Source organism: Capsicum annuum, chromosome 8, assembly GCF_002878395.1.
Source record: "Capsicum annuum cultivar UCD-10X-F1 chromosome 8, UCD10Xv1.1, whole genome shotgun sequence".
Classification (NCBI taxonomy): Eukaryota; Viridiplantae; Streptophyta; class Magnoliopsida; order Solanales; family Solanaceae; genus Capsicum; species Capsicum annuum.
In genome coordinates, this window is record NC_061118.1 from 87,688,714 (window position 1) to 87,711,422 (window position 22,709).

The window sequence follows — 22,709 nt, forward strand, 5'->3', positions numbered from 1 at the left end:
CATTTTCACCACTATTAGACTTTGGAAACTCGAATTTAGATGGTTTCAAAGGGAGTATTCATCAATCCTGCTTGGGTAGTCCCTAAACTACTATTTTCATCATTTTCTATTGATTTTATCTTCAAAACAACTTATCTCACAACCCATTTTTTGAGTCATGCTGGCACCTACTTTATCCCACTAGTAGGTAAGCCAAACTGTATTACAAAGCTAACTATAATGGACTAATGTCATGAAAAAATGGCGTAAATGCCAGAACTATGTAAGTAAAATCTTACAACAATAAATCACAGAATAATAAGAGATAGAAGATAAATAAGATAATACTAACATCACCTGACCTAGTAGTATCGGTACAAAAGCAACTAAACAAAAATAATATGAGTACTTTGTCATGACACAAACCAGGGCCTTGTCGTGTGGGTATCTCCTATTTGTCGAGGACAAGAGACCACTCCCTTAGCTGAGCCAAATAGAATATAACACACCTAACAATGGACGAATTCTAAATATACAGAAAGATAGAAAGTAATAAGTTCAAAGACATTTAAGAATGTCAATATCAATACCCAATCCATGGTAATATCCATAAAGCCTCTGCTAGTTCGAAAATAATATAAGTTGGGACATACCTCGATCTTAATAAAGACAATGATAATGTAAATGTGAAGTCTTCAGTTCTATCTTATACAAGGAAAACCGATGGAATGATCAAGTCTTTCGAAGAATAGAAGCTCACCACTTCACCACAAATGACCAAATACGGTTAGTGGGGTAAGCACTAACATGTTACTCAGGATAAGGATAAAATAATGTCTATCAAAATTTTAATTTCAAACTCACTATACATGTTCACATTCATGCTTACATACATACATACATATACATATACATATATCACTAGTAGAAATTACCCCTATTCCAACGGAGCTTTTGGTAATGGTTCCAAAATTGATGCTATAGAAATTCTATTGTAATGGTTAGAACCGTTGCAAAAAAATTATTGTAGTAGAACTAGTTGGTTCTATAACCATTTTTATTGATGGATAACCATTTCAATAGGGTATTTTATAGCAATGGTTACATGAACTATTGCCATAGAGTCACCTATGGAAACACTTCATTAGAAAAAAAACTATTGGATCAATTTTATTTTTCCTCCCCACTTTGAAGATTATTTCTCTTATACTATTTGTTTTACCAGAAGATTAAAGAGAGAAATCAAATCCAAACACTTTTTCTTTTTATAGTAGCGAAACACTCCTTTTCCCTTTCCCTTCTTTACTTCCCCACCACCTCTCTCCTATCTCTGCCAATACCGCCAGTTGAAGGGTTTCGATGCCAATAATATCAATGACTTTGTTGACCTCGATGAACCCATCTCTACTGCATAACACCTCCCTCTTTCCCAACTATCACTACTTTCTCCGTCTACGACCTTATTGAATCTCATCATGGTCTACCTCATTCTTCTCCTTCTAATCCTGCCACTAGAGTTACATATCACTATTTGACCTAAAGCCTACGTCGATATCCTTTATGGAATAGAAAAAAGATGAGTTAGAAGGTATTTCTTAATCTCTGCCCTCTAATTCAACTTTAATTACAAAATCTCCCACTAAGACTTCCACTTCTAATGAATCAAATGCCAATTTAAAACCTGAATTGGAGCTTGACAAAGACTGAGATTGATATCGGATTATACTATTGAGATAGTTTGTTTTTCTTTCTTGATTATGTTTGTAATAAATTAATTTACTGGGAAGAAGGAGAGCGAGAACTTAGTGTTAGCTTAGCAAATCAATTTGCAATGAGGGATTAGATATTTGATGAGAATTTAAGTTTATTAGGTATTAGGGAAATGGAAGATTTTCCATTATTTTTAAAAGAAAGACTAAATATGTTCAAATTTTATGCTAGTAGGAGGAGATTTTATCAGGGTTTGTTGGCTACAATGTAGCTAAAAAGTTAGCAAGATTTAATATTGAGGTTCTATAATTTAGTGGTTCCTTTTAAAGATGAGATAACGTTTGAGATGTATATAAATGATGATGTAATGGATCATGTGGTTGTTGATTAGGCTAAGAAGAAATTATCTGAGGCAATGCAAAAAAAGATAATAAATCTCTAGAGACTTGCATCAGTGATGAGTCCACCAAGTGGGAAAAAGTGAATTATTGATGAGTTAGCTGTTGTTACTGAGTCAAAAGAGGTAGTAGGGGATATGATCAGTGAAAACGTACTTGATCAGGTTATCTTTCATAGTTCATAGTAGTCTCAAATATTTTGTTGTTAGAAATAATATGAATATTTGTTTGATCAGTGTTAGTCATTCGTGCTAATTAAAAATGTGCTCTTTTATTGGAATATTTGTTAGTATAATCTAGATACTTGATAAATGTCTTAGTTATTTCATTGAGATTATAATGGTTAAACTCGGTGGTCAAATTATCCATATAGTCCATGGTTGGATAATGTGTATACTTGATTAATTATCTCTTGATCCTGTTATGGATAGCTTTAAAAAGAGGAAGAATGTGTATATTATATAAATGCTTATGCTTATTCTCATATTGTGTGGTGATGCTTAATAGCAAAGTAGGATGATACATATTATCATACATCCATATTATACTACTATTGTGGATTTGTATATAATTATTGATTTGGCTGTGTATGTGTATATATGTTGTTGTCTTGAGTGATGTGTAATAGTATGATGATCCTTGGCAATTTCAGAGAATATGATGATGTTGTAATGATACCCGATGAATCCAAAAGAGGTAATGGTGTTATGATGATGCCCACTAAATCTGGAGGATATATTGATATTATGATGATGCCTAGTAAAATTCGGAGAATATGTTGATATCATGATAATGACTGATGAAATCAGGTGGATGTGTTGATGTTATGATGATGCTTGGTGAATTCAGAGGATATGTTGATATTATAATGATTCCTTGTGAAATTCGAAGGATATGTTGATGTTATGATGGTTCCCAGTGAATCCGTAGGATATGTTGATGTTAGGATGATGCCTGATAAATTTGGATGAGGTAAAGATATTATGATGATGTGTGGGGAAAATTTACTTAAATGCTTGAATACATCGTGAGGTTAGGCCATATGGGGCCTAACCATGTAGGTACATGGGACATGATGGTTTCCTTGGCCTATTGTTGTTCATTCTTTTTCCCTTTTCACTAAATAAGAGGTGTGGCACTTGTTGACTCTAATTAGTAACTAGAGGTAATTTTTTCCTATCATCGGGATAAGGCTAATTGGTATGTGTAATCTTGTGTTAAACGAAAGGTTCACCTAGTAAATCTACTTGACTTGAATTAATGGTTATATTATAGAAATTCATCTAGAAAAGTCGATTATGTGATAACTAGTTATTTCTAATAAATGTTTATGACTTGTAGGCTAGAACAGTCACCACATCCTCTTTCTTCTTTTTACCTCCAAAAGTTCCAGAGCCACCTTGAATTGCTTGGGTAGTGGCCTTTAATGCGGTAAAACTCACAATCTGTCCAGTCTTGATTCTGTCCTCTATCATCTCTCTAGGGAACTAGTTGGTGGATGTTACTTAGTTAAAATATGAAAACTAGATCTTAGGTTTGTAACATGATTAATAATAATAGACTTGATATTGTTCGATGGATAGTTAAGTTGTCATTTAGTATGTGATATCGTGGTGGCTTAATTGAGGGTTTATATAATGAGAATGCTAAATCGATAATGTCCTTTTAATGGGTGAAGAAATAATAGCATTGGTAGTTTGTAGCCTTTCCCTTAAGTGATAGCTAGTAAGTATAAGACTCGTAATCTAGTGGCTTATGTAAATGGAGGTTAACTAGTTTAGACTAATCTTGAAGTTTACTAATGAGTTAGAAAAATTAGTAGCTATATAACTATGTTATGTTGATGTTGGTTTAATTATGATTAAATTATGGTAATGATGATGATTGTAGACCTCAAAAATGAGCCATGATGGGGTTGTGTTACCTGCTGTTTTGGTTAATTGTGGTTTAGTATTGACTTGATGTATTGCAGTTTAATTCTATTGATGTACTCTCCGATTGTATGGAATTCCATGATGTGTTATTTGGTGTGTTCTTTTGTGTGTACTTCCCTACATTATGGAACATCGTGGTATGTTCTTGTGCTTATTATTCTAATGAAGGTTGGTGTTAATTTTTGTAAATTCATGGTTGTTATTCTATATATGTGGCTTTACGCTTATAAATGATAACTTATTTGTAGAATGAATATGTTATGTAATGGATATGATATGTTATGCTATTTTCCTAGTAGTTTATGTATTTTATTTGGTGGTATCGAAGAAGATTCGGTTCGATCCTATATCTTAACTTTAAGTTATTGTCTTGCCTTTCATTGCCTTTATATTATTATTTAGCTTAGTTGGGAGATGATGTCTACTGAGTACCCATGTTTTTATACTTATACTACACTTCTGTACCTTTTGGGTGCTGAGCAAAGTTCTAGTTGCCGCCATTGAGTTGGGTTCATGTCGCATTGACTATTTAAAGACAGGGTGAGCTCTTGGAGTTTGAGTTTCCCTTTTGCTCTTCTATATTTATTTGTCTTTTGTTTCTAAGACAAATGTATGAGATTATCTAAGACATTTTTAGATTTGGAGTTGTAAAAATTCTATTGTTAAGTCTATACGCTCTTATACTAATATTACCAGGTCATGTGATTGGAATTTGAATATCAGTTGTCTTTGGTTTTGGAATGTCATTATTTATATTTTGTTCTATTATAGGGTCCATGTTTGACATTTCTACCAAGGTGACCCATTACATTAGCTTCGGGTTATGTTATCGACTTATCTACCAGTGAGATGTGGTAGGTGCCATCATGAATCAAAAATTAGGTCATGACAAATTGTTATCAGAGCCTAGGTTTTGCCGATATTATCGATACAAGAGTAAGTGTCTAATAGAGCCTTGCAGATTAGAACATTGATTGTTTCCTATCTTCGAGAGGCTATAGGAAAATCTTAAGAGTTCTTTAATTTTTTCACTTATATCATGCTAAGAGTATATGTTGGTTAGAAGGATATTCTGTTAGCTTTACTCTTTTGCAGATGCCCAGGACACGTGCTTCAGTGATACTTAAGGAGAGTCCCATGACCCATATTCGTGATGTATCCCCAGTCAGGGATCAAGGTGTACCTCTCCAAGATCCTATTCTTGCATCCAGCCAGAGATTCCTCCACCTCAGCTAGTGGTAGGCTAGGGACCAGCCTAGGTTCCATTGGGATTCATCCCCTCTTCTTTGCTTAGGGATGCTTTGGTTCAGATGTTGGGTATTGTTGATAGTTTGTAGCCAATTGGAACTGAAGTGCAGCTGACAACTGCAACTCCTAGAGTTGAGGTTCCTTCTATTCTGGCTGTTCTTCAGCCGACGATTGTTCAGCCAGTTATGACCCAGCCTGCTATGTCTGCTGATGAACAAAAGTCGTTGGTAGATTCTTGAGGTTGGCTCCACTTAGATTTGTTGGTGCTCCTGGAAAGGATGCATTTGAGTTTCTGACTGCTTGTGAGGATAGACTTTGTGGGTTAGGTCTTATGGAGACTCGTGGTGTGGACTATACTATATTCTAATTGGACTTGTCTAGTAGACACTAGTGGTAGGGTTTTATGAGTTCTAGAATAGTTGGATCTTCTTCTCTCTCTTAGGCTCAATTATTTAAGATATTCTTGGAGAAGTTTATGCTGAGTAGCCTTAGAGATCATCTGAGAGATTAGTTATCTAGTTTGGAGCAGGTTTTTATGACAGTCGCCAAGTATAAGGATTGTTTTTATGAGTTAACTCAATATGAGACTTCTATCTTAGATACTGAGTATGGGACAATTTATTGCTTTGTGAGAGAATTGAGTCTTCCTATTCGAATGGCTACTCAGAGTTTTATTATTGTGGGTAAGACCTTTGCTAAGGTTGCTGATCATGCTAGAGTGATAGAGGACATGTAGCATGAGGGTCGGGATAAGAGTCCCAAGTATCAGGGAAGATTTGGTGGGAGCCATAGTAGTTCCTGATTTTGAGGTGGTACTCCTTATGTTGGATATCATCCACGTCCCTCTTTTAAACCTTGGGGTCAGATCAGTCGACCAGTACAGGCAGCTCTTCAGACAGCTGATGGGGATTAACTTATTTCTAGTGGGCACCCTAGTAAGGGCGGTGATCTATATGTGATGGGTTCATTTATGGGCCATGCTAGGCGTGGTGAATACGCTGGATCAACCAGATTTGTAACTTCTAGTTCATCTCATGAGTCTTGTTTTACTTGTAGACTTGCTTGTCATTTTTCTAGTGAGTGCCCTAGTCATGGGTCTATGGTTATTTCATCCTAGGAAGCTAATCCCATAAAGGCAGTTCATCCCTTAGGTAGAGGTGGTTTGCAAGGTTGTAGAGGTGGTTACCAGGGTGCTCGAGGTGGTAATCAGGTAGGCAGGGCAGGTGGTCATTCAGGTGCCCAGATAGGTGGCAAGTGTGGTTAGTTGTATGCAGTAGCTACTAGGCCAAGGCTGAGGCTTCAGGTGCTATAGTCATAGGTGCAATTTTGGTATACTGCAAGTCAACTCTTGCTTTATTTGATCTTGGATCTACTTATTCTTATAAATCTACTTATTATGCACCACAGTTGGAGTTGTCTAGTGATTTATTATCTGTCATTGTGTGTATCTACTCTCGTAGATGATTTTTTAGTAGTGGATCAGGTATTTAGATCTTGTGTTATGACTGTTAGTGATGTTGATACTTATTATTCTGGATATATTGGATTTTGATGTGATTCTGGGCATGGACTGGTTATCCCACTACCATGCGGTCATGGATTTTTTTGCCAAGACCGCTACCTTAGCCATGCCTGGTATACCCCCAATCATGTAAAAGAAAGCGATTAACTATGATCCAATAGGGATTATTTCTTATGTTTGTTCCAGATGCCTTATATAGAGGGGTTGTGAGTCTTATCTCACCTATGTATGTGATACCCATGTGGAGAGTTCAACACTTGACTATGTTCCTATTGTATGTGAGTTTCCTAACCATATGCCTAGTATCTCTCCTGATCTTGATATTGAGTTTGCTATTGTACTTGAGCCTAGCACCCAACCTATTTCTGTGGTACCTTATCATATGGCTCTCGTAGAGCTTAAGGAGCTAAACTTTCAGCTCTAGGATCTTTTTCCAAGAGGTTCATCAGACCGAGTGTCTCCCTGTGGGGAGCCACTATTTTGTTTAAAGAAGAAAGATAGTTTGATGCTGATGTGTATCGATTATAGGAAACTTAACTAGGTGATGGTGAACAATCGTTGTTGTATTCCTTGTATTGATGATTTGTTTAACCAACGTCAGGGTGCAGATATATTTTCTAAGATATATTTAAGGTCCAGTTATCATCAGTTGAGGATTCGGGTTGAGGATATCCCAAAAATAGCCTTTAGGACCCGTTATGGTCACTATGAGTTTTTGGTGATGTCTTTTGGACTGACTAATGCCCCAACTGTGTTAATGGACTTGATGAACCGTGTGTTCAGACCTTATCTAGATTCTTTTGTTATTGTGTTCATTGATGATATTCTTATGTATTCGAGGACTAGTGAGGAGCATGTGCAATATTTGAGAGTTGTGCTCCAGGTTTTGTGAGAGCATGTACTATTTTCCAAGTTCTCTAAGTGTGAGTTTTGGCTTGAGTTAGTGCTTTTTCTTGGACACGTAGTATTTAAGATGAGTATTATGGTAGACCCACCTAAGATTTTGTTGACTTGTGATTGGGCTAGGCCTATGTCTCCGACTGAGGTTCATTGTTTTATTGGGATGGATGGTTATTATATATGCTTTGTTGATATTTTCGGCACCTTATTAGCCCCTATGAATAGATTAAACTAGAAGGACGTTCCCTTCCTATAGTCTGAGGAGTGTGAGTTGAGCTTTGAAAAGCTCAAGAATTATCTCACTTGAGCCTCGGTGTTATCTCTTTTAGTTGAGAAAGAGTGATTCACTGTTTTTTTATGCTTTTGGTGTTGGTCTTGGTTGTATTTTGATGCAGTAGGGTCGTGTCATTGCCTATGCTTCTAGTTACCTTAAGATGTATGAGCGCAACTACCCCACTTATAATTTAGAGTTGGCAGCGGTAGTTTTTGCGCTCAAGATTTGAAAGCGTTACTTTTATGGTGTGTGTTGTGAGATTTTCACCGATCATCGTAGGATTTAGCATCTTATAACCCAGTGAGAGCTTAATGCTCGCTAGCACAGGTGGATGAAGTTACTAAAGGACTATTTCTACCTTATATCATCCAAGTAAGGCAATATTGTAGCAGATCTCTTGAGTCGCAAGGCAATGAGTATGGGTAGTTTTGCCTGTATTTCAATTTCTTAGCGTCCCTTGGCACGGGACATCCAATCCTTAGCCAATTTGATGGTTTGGCTGGATATTTTTGATCCTGTGATGATTTTGGTTTGTGTGGAGGCGAGGTCCTCCTTGTTTGAGCAGATTCGTGATCATCAATTCGAGGGTAGTAAGTTGTCCCTTCTCCATGATCGGGTAGTGAGTGGTGAGCCTAAGAGATACACCATGGTCTGAGGGTATCATGATATTTTAAGGTTGTATTTGTTTTCCCCAACTTGATGACTTAATTTAGTCGATTCTGCAACAGGCTTACAGTTCTAGATATTCTATTCAACATGGTACAACCAAGATATATAGTGATTTGAGGCAGTTATACTGTTGGGACGGTATTAAGAAGGATGTGAGCATCAGTGTCCAGGTGAATTGACTCAAAGACTGCCCATTTTTGAGTGGAAATAGGAAAAGATCACCATGGACTTCATTAGTGTCTTTCCTCATACTTTCAGTGGTCATGATGGTATTTGGGTTGTTTAGGATTGTCTAACAAAGTCAGCCTATTTCATTCCTATTTAGATGACCTTCGATTCTGAGAGATTATCCTAAATTTATGTTTGGAAGATAGTTTGGTTGCAGGGGGTCCTCGTGTCTGTCATATCAGATGGTGGTTTTGTGTTTACTTTGAGGTTTTGGAGGGCATTTTAGGAGGATTTGGGTACTCAAATGGATTTGAGTATAGCTTTTCATCCACAGATGGATCAGTCCGAGTGGACTATTTAGGTGCTTGAGCATATGCTTCGAGCCTGCGTTATGGATTTTGGAGGTCAGTGGGATCAACACTTAGCAATGACATAGTTTATCTATAACAAGACTTATCATTTGAGTATTGAGATGGCGCCTTATAAGGCTTTGTATGGTAGGAGGTGTTGTTCTCTTATAGGATGATTTGAGACTTTTTAGGTTATACCATGTGGTACAGATTTTCTTCAGAACTCATTGTATCGAGTAGGGTTATTCAAGATAGGCAGAGAGTAGCCTAGAGTAGGCAAAAAGCCTATTCCAATCATAGACTCCATGCCTTAAGATTTGGAGTTGGTGATTGTGTGTTCCTTTGTATTTTACCTATGAAAGGTATGATGAGATTTGGGAAGAAGATTAAGCTTATCCCTCTCTATATTGGTCCTTTTGAGATTCTCTGAGTAGTTGGCGATGTGTCTTATGAGTTGGGTTTACCTCCAGACTTTACCGTTGTTCATTCAATTTTCCATGACTCCATGTTTTAGAAGTATATTCCTTATCCTTAACAGATGCTTAGATGGGACTTGGTCCAGTTGGATGATCAGTAGACCTTTGTGTAGGAGCTCATGCTTGTTTTGTCTAGGAAGGTGAGGCGACTGCGTACTAGGAAGATTCTAGTAGTCAAGGATCAGTAGAGGCATCGCCTAGTAGAGGAGGCAACTTGGGAAATCGAGAGTGAGATGCGGGCCCAGTATCCTTACCTGTTTGAGGCTTCAGGTATTCTCTTGTTTTTAACTTTCGGGGAAGAAAGTTCCTTCGTAGTGGATGTTGTAATGACCCTTTAGGTCATTGTCCGTATTCTTTATTATTTCGCTGGTAGAGCTTCTCCATAGCCTTCCAAGTCATTAGTGACTTGCTGGAACCTATAGATCAGTTACCTAGCGGTTCATTTGGTTCCTTGAACCACTTTCTCAATTTGAAGTCTCTATTGGTCCTAATAGACCACTATGCGCAAACCTTAGAAATCGACCTTAATTGTAAAATCGGACTTCGCCAGTGCATTTGAAACATAGAAAACTAAGTGATTACAAATCTTATTTGTTTGAAATGGGCCTCGGATGTATCTCGAGGCATTGGACAAAGCTCAGAACCAAGTTCCAAGCTTTAGTTATGCCTTGCATAGACTGAGATGCCGCGACTACGGAGGCTAGGGTGCGACTGCAGCTAGGCGAAGTGCGCGACCACACTACCCAAGGCTGGGTGGAACCTATTCCAAAAATTTTGCCCATTTATACCTCCTTCTTAAACTCTAAAACCCTAATAGAGTGTGAAATATTCTAGGTCTTGTGGATCGATTTGGAGCTTAAACAACTTGTGTAATCGAATCTTGCTACAAATCTAAGGTAAGAATTCATCTAGTTGGTGTTAAGATGTAGATTTCCAAACCCAAAACAACTAAATCCTTGAGGCTCAGCTATAGCCCAAAATTTAATAAATTTACTCAAGTTTATTGAGGGTTATAACTCCCTAATGATATGTGAGTAATGGGTTAGTCTTGGAAACTCATTTTCCGAAGATGGAACCTACTCTGGGGTTTGATGTCATTTTGGACCCATGTCATAATGGTGCCATAATGGGCATTGTTTTTCTTGTTTTAATGCTTAGATTATATTGCTGATAGCTTGGCTAAGAAGAAGCTTCGAGGAAAGAAAAGTAAAATCTTGTTGGTTCGTGAGTTGCTTGAACTCAAAGTAGGTTTAGCTTACTTGTAGTTAGATTGAGCTTGATTGTAGTATAATTGTTGATATCTTGTGAGATTGAGCAGGGCTTAGATAATGAATAGTTGAATGGTGATATTGGGGATTAGTGGATTCTTATAAGTTATTGAACATGGAAGGTGTGATGCTTTACCCTTAGCCTAGAACCTTGGATAGCCTACTTGTAGTATCATGAATAGTATAAGAATACTCTAGTTGCTCTAATAGATAAGAATGATGTTGCTCACGAGCCTTAAGAGTATGTTGACCTATCTATTTATAAGTTAGGAAATAACCTTTATGTTGGGTTGTCTTAGGTGGAATACTAGAAGAAGATTTCCCCTATAGGCTTAGTAAGGATAGATAGGCCCTTATGATGTGATTTAGATAACTTAGCCCAAAATCCTAGTAGACACTAGTTTTGTGAAATCAAATTTGTCATCTTTGGGATTTAGGAGTGGGACTTGACCCACCTTAAGCTTGAACTACGAAATTCCTTAGAAGCCTAGATACTTGATGAATATCTAAGTTATGTCGTTAAGATTATAATGGTTAAACTCGGTGGTCAAATTATGTATATAGTCGATGGTTGAATAATGTGTATAGTTGATTAATTATCTCTTATTCCTGATATTGATAGCCTTAAAAAGAGGAAGAATGTGTATATCATATGAATGATCATGCTCATTCTTATTCTCATATTGTGTGGTGATGCTTAATAGAAAAGTAGAATGATATATGTCATCGTACATCCCTATTACTCTACTATTGTGGATTTGTATATATTTATTGATTTGGCTATGTATGTGTATGTATGTTGTTGTCTTGGGTGTTGTCTATGGGTATGATGACGCCCGGTGATTTCAGGGAATATGTTGCTGTTGTAATGATATCCGGTGAACCACAAGAGGTAATGGTGTTATGATGATGCCCGGTGAATCCGAAGGATATGTTGATATTATGATGATGCCCGATAAAATTTAGAGTATATGTTGATATCATGATGATGACCGATGAAATCAGAAGGATATGTTGATGTTATGATGATGGTTGGAGAATTCGGAGGATATGTTGATATTATGATGATTCCTTGTGAAATTCGGAGGATATGTTGATGTTATGATGGTTCCCAGTGAATTCGTAGGATATGTTGATGTTATGATGATGCCCGATAAATCCGGAAGAGGTAAGGATGTAATGATACCGTGTGGGGCAAATTTACTTAAATGCTTGAATACATTGTGAGGTTAGGCCGTGTGGCGCCTAACCACTTATGTACGTGGGACATGATGTTGTCCTTGGCAGATTCTTATTCATTCCTTTCCCTTTTCACTAAATAAGAGGTGTGGCACTTGTTGAATCTAATTTGTAACTAGAGGTAATTTTTTCCTATCAGTGGGTTAAGGCTAATTGGTATGTGTGATCCTGTGTTGAACCAAAGTCTCACCTAGTAAATCTACTTGACTTGAATTAATGGTTAAGTTATGGAAATTTGCCTAGAAAAGTGGATTATGTGATAACTAGTTATTTCTAATAAATGATTATGATTTGTAGGCTAGAATCCTAGGGAAATAGTTGGTGGATGTTACTTGGTTAAAATATGGAAATTATATCTTAAGGTTGTAACATGCTCAATAATAATAGACTTGGTATTGTTCAATGGATAGTTAAGTTGTTTTCGAGTATGTGATGTCGTGGTGGCTTAGTTGAGGGTTTATATAATTAGAATTCTAACTATATAATGGCCTTGTAATGGGTGAATGAATAATAGCATTGGTAATTTGTAGCCTTTCCCTTAAGTGATGGCTAGTAACTATAAGACTTGTTATCTAGTGGCTTATGGAAACAAAGGTTAATTAGTTTAGACTAATCATGGATTTTACTAATGCGTTAGAGAATAAGTAGCTATATAACTATGTTATGTTGATGTTGGTTTCGTTTTGATTAATTTGCGGTAATGATGAAGATTATGGAGCTCGAAAATGAGCCATGGCGGGGTTGTGTTACCCACGGTTTCGGTTAATTATTGTGTAGTATTAATTTGATGTATTGTGGTTTGATTCTTTTGGTGTACTCTCTGGTAGTATGGGATGCCGTGATGAGTTACTTATTGTGTTCTTTTACGTGTACTTCCCTCTTTTGCGTGTACTTCCCGGCAGTATGGGATGTCGTGGTAAGTTCTTGTGCTTATTACTCTAATGAAGGTTGGTGTTGATTTTGGTAACTTCATGGTTGTTATCTTATATATGTTTATTTACGCTTCCAAATGACTACTTATTTGTAGGATGAAATGGTATGTAATTGATATGGTACGTTATGCTATTTCCCTAGTAGTTTAGTTATTTTATTTTGTGGTATCGAAGAAGATTCGGGTTCAATCCTATACCTTGACTTTAAGTTATTGTCTTGCCTTATAGCGTCTTTATATTATAATTTAGCTCAGTCAGCCCATGATACCTATTGAGTATCCCTGTTTTGGTACTCATATTACACTTCTGTACCTTTTTGGTGCAGACCTGGTTCTAGTTGCCTTCGTTGACTCAGGTTCATACTGCGTTGACCATTCGGAGATAGGGTGAGCTCTTGAGGTTTGAGTTGCCCTTTTCCCCTTCTATCTTTATTTGTTTTTTGTTTTCGAGACAAATGTATGATATTTTTTAAGACATTTTAAGATTTGGAGTTGTAAAATTTCTATTTTTAAGTTTAGACGCTTTTGTAGTAATATTACCAGGTTATGGGATTGGTATTTGAATATCGATTATCTTTAGTTGGGGAATGGCATTGTTTATATTGTGTTCTATTATAGGGTCTATGTTGGACATTTCTACCAAGGTAACCCATGCATTAGCTCTGAGTTACGCTATCGGATTATATACTAGTGGGGTGTGGTAGGTGCCATCATGACTCGAAAATCAGGTCATGACGGCAGGTGAAGATGAGTGGCCCTGAAACTCAAAAAGACTTCACTCTCCTAACTTCTTCTGACTAAACTCAAACCATCCAGTCCTGTTCCTCTTATTCCTCTACTCCCATTCCACTAACTTTTTTGCCTCAATCTGCTGAGCATGGGCTATCAAATGAGCAATATCAATATTCCTAATCAACATGATAGTCCTAAACTCTTTAACCACCAAATTAGACACACAAGTTACAAACTTACTCTTCGAGCTCTGGAATCTAGCAATAGCTTCGGGGCGTACTTAGCTAGTTGGTTAAACTTAACAAAATATTCCTTCACTGATATAGAGCCCTGCCTTAGGTTCATGAACTCATCTACCTTGGCCTCCCTCATCTCATAAGGAAAGAACCTGTCCAAAAATGCATTTAAAAATACCTCCCAACTCATAGGAACTGCATTTTCACCTCTACCATCCTTCCATATGGTAACCCAATCATAAGAAACATCCTTTAGTTGATAAGAATCCTGTTCCATACTTTCCTCCTCAATAACAAGAATAATTTAAGTAATCTTTTTCACTTCATCGATGAAGAATTGAGGATCCTCATTCACCATTTAACCAAAGAACTCAGGTGGGTTCATATGTATAAAGTTCCTAATTATGGTTGTAGCTGAGTTGCCATTCTGCTAAATTGGGACTGCTGCTGGCTGTTGTCCCTTAACATTTCCATTCACAACTTGAGCTAACACTTGGAATGCAGCCCGAAATTTAGCATGGGAGATATTTTCATTCTGAGGGTCTACAGTAGGTGGTGGGGCTAGCTGATCCACATTTCTGCGTGCGTCAGATTTGTGAGGAGGCATTCTCTATCATGTGAAATCATGAATTAGAGCAGATAAAAATAACCTCAAGAAATGATAGAGATTATGAAATATGGGATAGTTCCTAATATGTCCTATAACCTCTTGCTCATAAGTACGACGCACTTCACACTTTTGATCAAAACTCTACACAACGTGAATTGTCAGACTCCGTAGGACCCTTTTGAACCTTAGGCTCTGATACCAAGTTTGTAACTCCCTGAAGGTAAGCCCCTTGACATCACACAGTGCTTGGCAATATGAATAGTCCAAGATAACCCATGATATCAACTCATCTCTGTACTCTCATAAAAGTAAACTTAAATCATGAATGGATACTGAAGAAAATTTTAAAATAGAATGCAATCAAAAGAATAATCCCAACTAAAACTATGTAAATTAATAATTTTAAAATCAGTGGGAATCAAAATGAAACTTAGTCTGACCAATCTTGACAAGCCTCTAATTTAATGAATAAAGAGCCACTAGGACAGATGATGTTGGGTGAATTTATGCATTCTAGCGTTACTGTTCTAGCCTTTTTATCCTTGTATTGAGGATAAGTTTTTTGCTATATATGTTGATAATGATATAACTGAGCATTTATGTGCCCAAGTATGTGTTTATGATGTTTAATGGTGGTTTCACATGAGTTTTGATTCAATTTGAGCATTTAGAAATTAACCGAGAAAACTAGTGTAACTAGCTTGAGCTAGGTGTTTGTCTAGTCTCTTGTGTTGGTTTCAAATGTGTTTTAATGAGTTCTTAAGGTTTTTATTATGTATTTATATGTAAAACAAACTTAGTTATAATGTTCAAGGGTTAATTGGATCAAGAAAAGAGTCAAAACAATAAGTTAAAGCTCAATGTGAAATTAGCCTATGCTTAGCTCGAGTTTCTAGTTCATCGTTGAGGATGTTGTGTTGTTTTGAGCTCTAAATTGTTATGTTTAATGCTATGGGAGGCTTGGTGGATGGATTATTATGATATATAAATGATATACAAGCTTCAAATCAAGTGTAAAAAACTAAAAAAGGCTCAGAAATGACCACGGAAGTACCAGATGCAAGCTAAATGCAATTTGGACCCCTGAAAAGTATGGGGCACGTGTTGACTGTAAAGGTAGCCAATGGACAATTTCAAAACATCACTGGATTCATAAGAGTCCCAAGTTTGTGACCCATAGATGCGTGTAGGTTATAATAGGGTTTAAGTAGGCCCCGTGATGCATTGAAATCGCGACTAGCTACTGGAATTTGACAGATTTTTTGACAATTATGACCTGGAACTATGGCGGGACGCGTGGAGCACCAAAATCGGGAAAATTTTGGCAAGCTGAAGGAAAACAACATGTAAACCTAATCTAACTTGGTTTATAACTTGTCTACTATAAATATAACGTCCTAAAAAACGTTTTAAACATCTTGGGACCTCTTGGAAACCCTATATCAACTTGGAACATCATTGGAGACTACCACAACTTCTTTTTAGGTTTTATTATTCTTTAATTTAGTTTTTTTTATGGTTTGTATCATATTTCCAAGGGATTGGATGATGAATATTTCCATTCAAGGTTAAACCCTCTTTCCGGGGTTAATGCCAAGAACATGATTATTATTTTTTTGGATTAATTTCGATTAATTCGGTTATTATTATTGGTTGTTTGTTTATTCTTGTTTTAATTATTTAATGGATTGATCACCCATAAAATACATATATTGTCGACTTTTTGATCTCGGAAGAGGAAATAGGGAGATAGAACATGGGAATAAATAAAGTTTAGATTTTTATTCTCTTATAAAATAAAGAATTAAACTTAGCGTCTAGGACAGGGATTTACTTAGATGCCTTACTTGATTCAAATGTAGTTGTAATATTTATATTAGGTAAAATATTATAGGTTGGGAAACCATGATTATGCAATTAACCCTACGAATCAACAACTAAGATACACAAATTAACGAATTAATTTCAATAATATAGTATGATTGTTCGAAGTTCTTTAACCTTGGAATTTTCTCCATTGATTATCCCAAGACTTTTATTTTACGCATTGTTTATTTTAAATTTAGTTTACAATTATTCAAAACTCTTGTTGTATATTTTTTCTCAATTAGTTAGACTAGATTGGCGGCGAACGCAAGTCTCTGTGAGATCGATACTTGGGCTTCCTTGAAGCCACTTTACTACTTGATAAGACAACGTACACTTGCGTGTGCGCTTGGGCGCTGTCAACCGACCCCAGTTGACCCAAAATAAAAGCTAAGTAACTAGAATAACTGCTTTTAACATCTGGAATCATCATAAATTTATCCCTCGAACTCTGAGGACTCACCAACTATCTGAATATAAGAAATGGTGCCCACGATTAATTATGCTGCTAAGGATGAACACCAGAACCTACAATATGAAATAATGTAGCACATATACATATACGTGGTTCAGTACTTCTGGAATGTGCTGAGTATGTAGGAGTGAATGAAATAAGTAAAACTTAAATTGATAATACTTTCAAATCATGCATGATAAGTGTAAAAGGTCTCCCCCTGTTCATGAATAAAACTGAAAGCTGAAACATCATAAAACATGAATAACAAAGCATAATCTGATAATCTTAGTGAGGCATTACACTTAGTTTCTAAAATCTTTATTTTGGTGGGAGATTCTTATAACCGACATAAACCATGTGAGATACCATGGAGTCCAACATCTTACCCACGTTGAGGAGAGTTATTCTACCCTTCCAATCATATTAGATCCATAACTTAGAGTTATCACTAAACTTCATTCATATTGATAAAATGAGGGAAAACTCTCCTGAGAGGCCCTTAAACCTATTGGGTAGGTAGTTTCTAGAGAATAGAAAGCGCTAAACCACATTCCTCTCTCGGTGCTAAATACTACTCCCAAAACATGTAGTTATATGCTCATACTTAGAAAATCCACCTTATAATAGCATAAAGGTCTATAAACTAAAAGCCAATAATGCTTCTCTTTACTTAAATCATACCCATGGGTTGAAATTGTGGATATTGAATGTTAACTGAGATCATAAGATAAAAACTAAGGTTTAATCAAGTTTCAATACTTGTAAAATGAGCTTATAAGCTTAAACTTCTTGTACTCGACAATGTATGCTTAGTTCTTGAAATTTATGGATCATGTCATAGAAACTTTCTATCAAAACGCCATGCTCAAGACTTAATTTTTGACTCGCTCATCACTTGATCAAACTTCAAGTCAAGATAATGAAAATCATGTCATAATAACAATCATTTAAGTAAAAACATAAATAAAGATAGTTTCTTGTGTAAATCGGACTTTAAATCACATTCTGATATCATAAATTCAAGAACATGGAAATTTAGGCATGAATCCTAATTTAAATAACATCGATTTAACTTTAAAATTAAGTTTTTCGAAACAAGGATGAAAGGTTATCCTTGCTCAAACCCCACCCACCTTGATTATCAGCTTCCTAAAGGGAACTTGGACTTTGGGACTTGGGAGATGAATTTGTGGAAGAAACCCTAGCTTTATTTCTCTTGAAAGTGGAAGAGGGATGAATATTGATAACTAATTATGAAAAAAGAAAAATTACGCTTATTTGGGGTTATAGGTCGTGAACTAGTTGTTTAAAGGGAAGAAAAAAAAACAAAAAGCCCTTAAGTCATAAGTTACTGCACAACTATTTAAAGTGAAGCATGGCACGAAGATTATTGCGGAGGCCAACCCATGTGTCACACTGTCTATCACAAAGGGCTTGACTCCATGTCATGTTACGTATCATGGAGGGATTGCCTCCTTGATACGTTAAAATCGTGGAGGCACACTGCCTCCGTGATTCAAAATCACCCTGAACCTCCTCCAAAAATTCCAAAACTCTCTCGAATAACCCTTTTAACATTCATAGAAATATTTCAAGTCAAAAATAAATGCTTCAAACACAAGAAGGAAAAAACAAAATGTTTGAAGTATTGAGGGTATCAAAGTGCTCATGACACTTTTACTTATTGTGGAACAATTGGTTTGGGGACCTTTTAACACGTAACGACTAGTTGGTAACTTGTCTAGGATTTTGTGGGGTATTACACATATACAATGAGCCATTTTTACAGTTTTTCAATAAATAGCCTAAAACGAGTTTAGAAGCCACGAGACCATGACCAAGGGTCTTCCAAGCCTAAAATCCCCATTCCAGAGCTAACAACACTGTCATAATTCTCATCTGAATCCATTTTCTAGAAATTTTGGTTTGAGATAACTTTGATAACTTCAAAAGTCCAAATTGGAAAACTGGCTTAAAACTCAAATGAACTTCCAGAAAATTTAAATTGACAGTTCCATTAAGTCACACATGATTTGTAGCAGTTGTTGCAGGCTAATCAAATCTATAGTTCCAACAAGTCATACATGATCTGTAGTTGTTGCGGCAAGGTACAAAAATCAATAATACAAAAATGGAGAAAATAACCTAGATGGTCATTACAATATTTTTTTTGTATTTCTTGCACCTTATATGCTATGTGGAGCCACAACCCAATTCAGTTAGTTGTAGTGATATACATACTCTGCCAAGTGTATAAATATCCTTTTTTATTTTCTTAAAATAAATTTTTCTCTTTTTCTTTTCCTTGTATATAAAATATGTTTTAATGTGTCTTTTTTTAAAAAAATCTTTTCATTGTGTTTCAAAGTTTTTCAAATATACATAACTTTTTATTTTTGTTTGCCTTGTGTTTAAATTTCTCAAATACAATATTTTTTTCTTTATTTTTCATTTTTAACTTCTTTCATTCTTTTCTTTTTTTTCTCTATTTCTTTTATTTATACTTTTTATTTTCTTTGTCTTTCCTTTTGATTTGATTTCTAATGTAATTTCAAATTCCTTGTATTTAAAATAAGTAATTTCGAACAGATACCTAAAAGAGTGAAGGACCTTAAATTAAAATGAATAAAATAAAACTGTAAAAATTAAGTACACATTTAAAAAATTATAAATATTTTTTTAATGAAAATAGATCATATTTTTCAAATTAATTAAAAGTTAAGAGGTAAGAAAATAAGAAAAGAGTAAAAAAAATAAAGATAAAAATAAGAATAATTAAATAAGTTTATAAAACACTCCCACACTTGGTAAAAATTATATCTTTAGTCTACAAACTATGCCTAATACTAAAAACACCCTTAGACTTTAGTAAATGAATTTAAAACCAACCCTATTATTCCATATCTAGCTTATATGTGTTCACTCGTGATCTAGCTGGACTTATCTGGTGGTACTTTAATTTATATGGAAACCATTGATATTTAAAGCTCAAACGAAAGAAGAGGATATTCAAAAAATAAACCCAGTAAAATCATCTTATTCGATGATATCACTCTACAAACTCTCTCACTCGCTAGAACTATTCCTCTCTCCCTCATAATTCTCTCAAAATTTCCAAACATAACCGTTTGATTTCCATTTTCATGAAAATCAAAGGGTTTTATCCTAAAAATCTTTGATAAATGCATCCGTAAAAATTTTCCTTCATTTTGATTTGTGATTTAATGTTGGTTCTAATTAAATCTCATTTTGAGAGTGACATCCTACCATAAAATTTTCAACGTTGTTGGAATCCACATTTATAAAGTATAGTCATCAAATAAATATGAAATTTAACAATTATATAAGATGGTAAAAAACTTTTAGTTCAAACTTGGGGTGTGTTTAATATATGAAAATTTATATACGCATAGGAAAAGTTACCAAAACAGTTAAGGTGGGTTGAAATTTAAGTGAAAAGTTAAAAGTGATGATTTTTTTTACCATTTAATACTTGTGGAATTATTTTTAAGCAATTTATGCGGCTACAAAATTTTGAGACCACTTGCTCTATCATATGACATCTTTGGAGTGATTTTAAGCAATTTATTTAGAGCGATAATACTTGTGATCTTAGCATCTGAGGCATCTACCTCAGACCTAGCGGGTATAGCATAACATTGACCACGTCAATCACCAGGTTGAGTAGCCCCGCGACACCACCACTGGTACCACTGCCTCTACCTCTCGCACCTCTAGTAGAACCTCTACCTCTCGCTGCTGATATAAGGGTAGCTCTGAAAACATGTTGGGATAGTCCTTGGTCACATGGATAATCTCATCACACACATAGAGCCCTGCGGCCCTGCAAAATTGAAGGAGATACAACTGAACTAGGACGATCAGATGAAACTTCCGAACCAAGAAACCCACTACCTAAACTATGCAAGGATGCCTACACAGGTCTACCATGATACCTGCAAAAGCCTCTAGAATCTCTACATCGAGAGATATAACCTCTAAACTTACCCAGATGGCACACTTTCCTGGCACCTCCCTAATATGCTCAAAGAAATGACTCAGTCTTATAAGCATGATTAACAATACTCTGAAACAATGCTCCGTACATTACCATCTGAGTTATAGCAAGCTGAAGAGAAATATCCAACCCTTCACGAACTTTTGAATCTTCCCCGGCTTGGTGGAAATACTAGCATAAGAATATCTAAACAAGGAATGGAATTGTGCCTCATACACCGTAACAGTCATGGAGTCGTACTTAAAACTATCAAACTCGTCTCTTTGCTAATCTCTCAAAATGAAAGGAATAAATCTCTCTAAAAAGGCCTATATAAACTAATCTTAAGTCATCTCTTGTAAACCAAGAGGTCGGCAAGAAATAAGTGACCTCCACTAATCTTTGGTTGCATCTCTCAATTGCTAAGTAGTATAAGCAACCCAATGCTACTCAAGAGAACTAAGGTTATGCCACTTTTCTCAATAATCCATTAAGAATTCAAAGGCATCCTCACCTATAGCACTATTGAACCTAGGAAGACCCAAATAAGTAAATCTCTTAAAACTCTACTGATCCTCAGAAGACATAGATGTACTCATAATAATAGGAGGCATAGTAAATTTGGTTGGATGAGCTGGAGAAACACTAGGTGCACTTAAAATGGGCCAGCAAATGAACCAACAACCCCTTAAAGACTGGAGTAGAAGAACTCAGTGGGGCTATTGTTGGACCCACATCTCCAACATGCTTATCTAGAGGCTTAGGGGAGAGTTATAGATGAGGCATATCCTCGTGCCTGTCCTCCACGTCGATCCCGACCACAACTGGAAACACATCCTCTAGACTAGGCTCTTTTCTTAGATAAGGGATCTGAATATCTAGTTTTACTAGATCTAATCCTCACCATACGTAGAAAAGAGTGAAACATGACTTAGACTACGAACCGTATCATAAATGAAAAAATAAGGAAAGTTTTCCTAAAGATATCTTATAGCCTCTCAAAGATAGAAATAGAAATCTATGTACTGATCCACAAGAATCAATTAGACACCTCATTGTTACACTATTGAGAGCAATAAAAACCTGGATGCTCTGATATAACTTTTTCACGATCCTGAAAATGCAGGGTTATGATTGCACTTGTTGTAAAAAGACTTGACAAGTAAGTCTATCACCCAAACTGATATAAAATGATAAATCAACGCCAAAACCAATGCAAAACCTTTATAACAGAGTAAAACCACACATATATGTATATAGTAAAAGTAAAAATATAATAACCATACAAACAAAATCCCAAAACCTAGGGATGAGTATACGATATCCAAACATCAGCAAAAATCTATCTCTGAATACAAGTGAGACATAGTATAGATAAGAGAAGGTAGAAGTCAACTCTGGATTCATAGATCAACTGCTACCTCGAATAGGCTCCAAATGTCACCTAAATCCACTATCTGTGCGACGCACTCGTTCTTGGATCTGCACACAACGAGTGCGGTAGGGATGAGTATGATCAACTTGTACTCAGTAGGTATCATAGGCCGACTAAGTAATGTAAAAAAAGCATATAAACACAAACTATGTGCATGTCACCTGTAATCAGAAAATGTCCCCAAACAGTAGCCACACCTTCACCACTAATAGTTCTAATATATACATATAACAAATACATGTCGAGAAAAGAAGAACAAATATACATTTACATCAAACTCAAGTATAGAAAGACAGAACAGATGTATAAT

General features: G+C 35.8%; 1 pseudogene; it reads left to right on the forward strand.

Annotated features, from left to right (window-relative positions):
- The first annotated feature begins 240 nt into the window (after nucleotides 1-240).
- Nucleotides 241-22,709, forward strand: part of LOC107879090 — a 40,432-nt pseudogene continuing 17,963 nt past the window's right edge.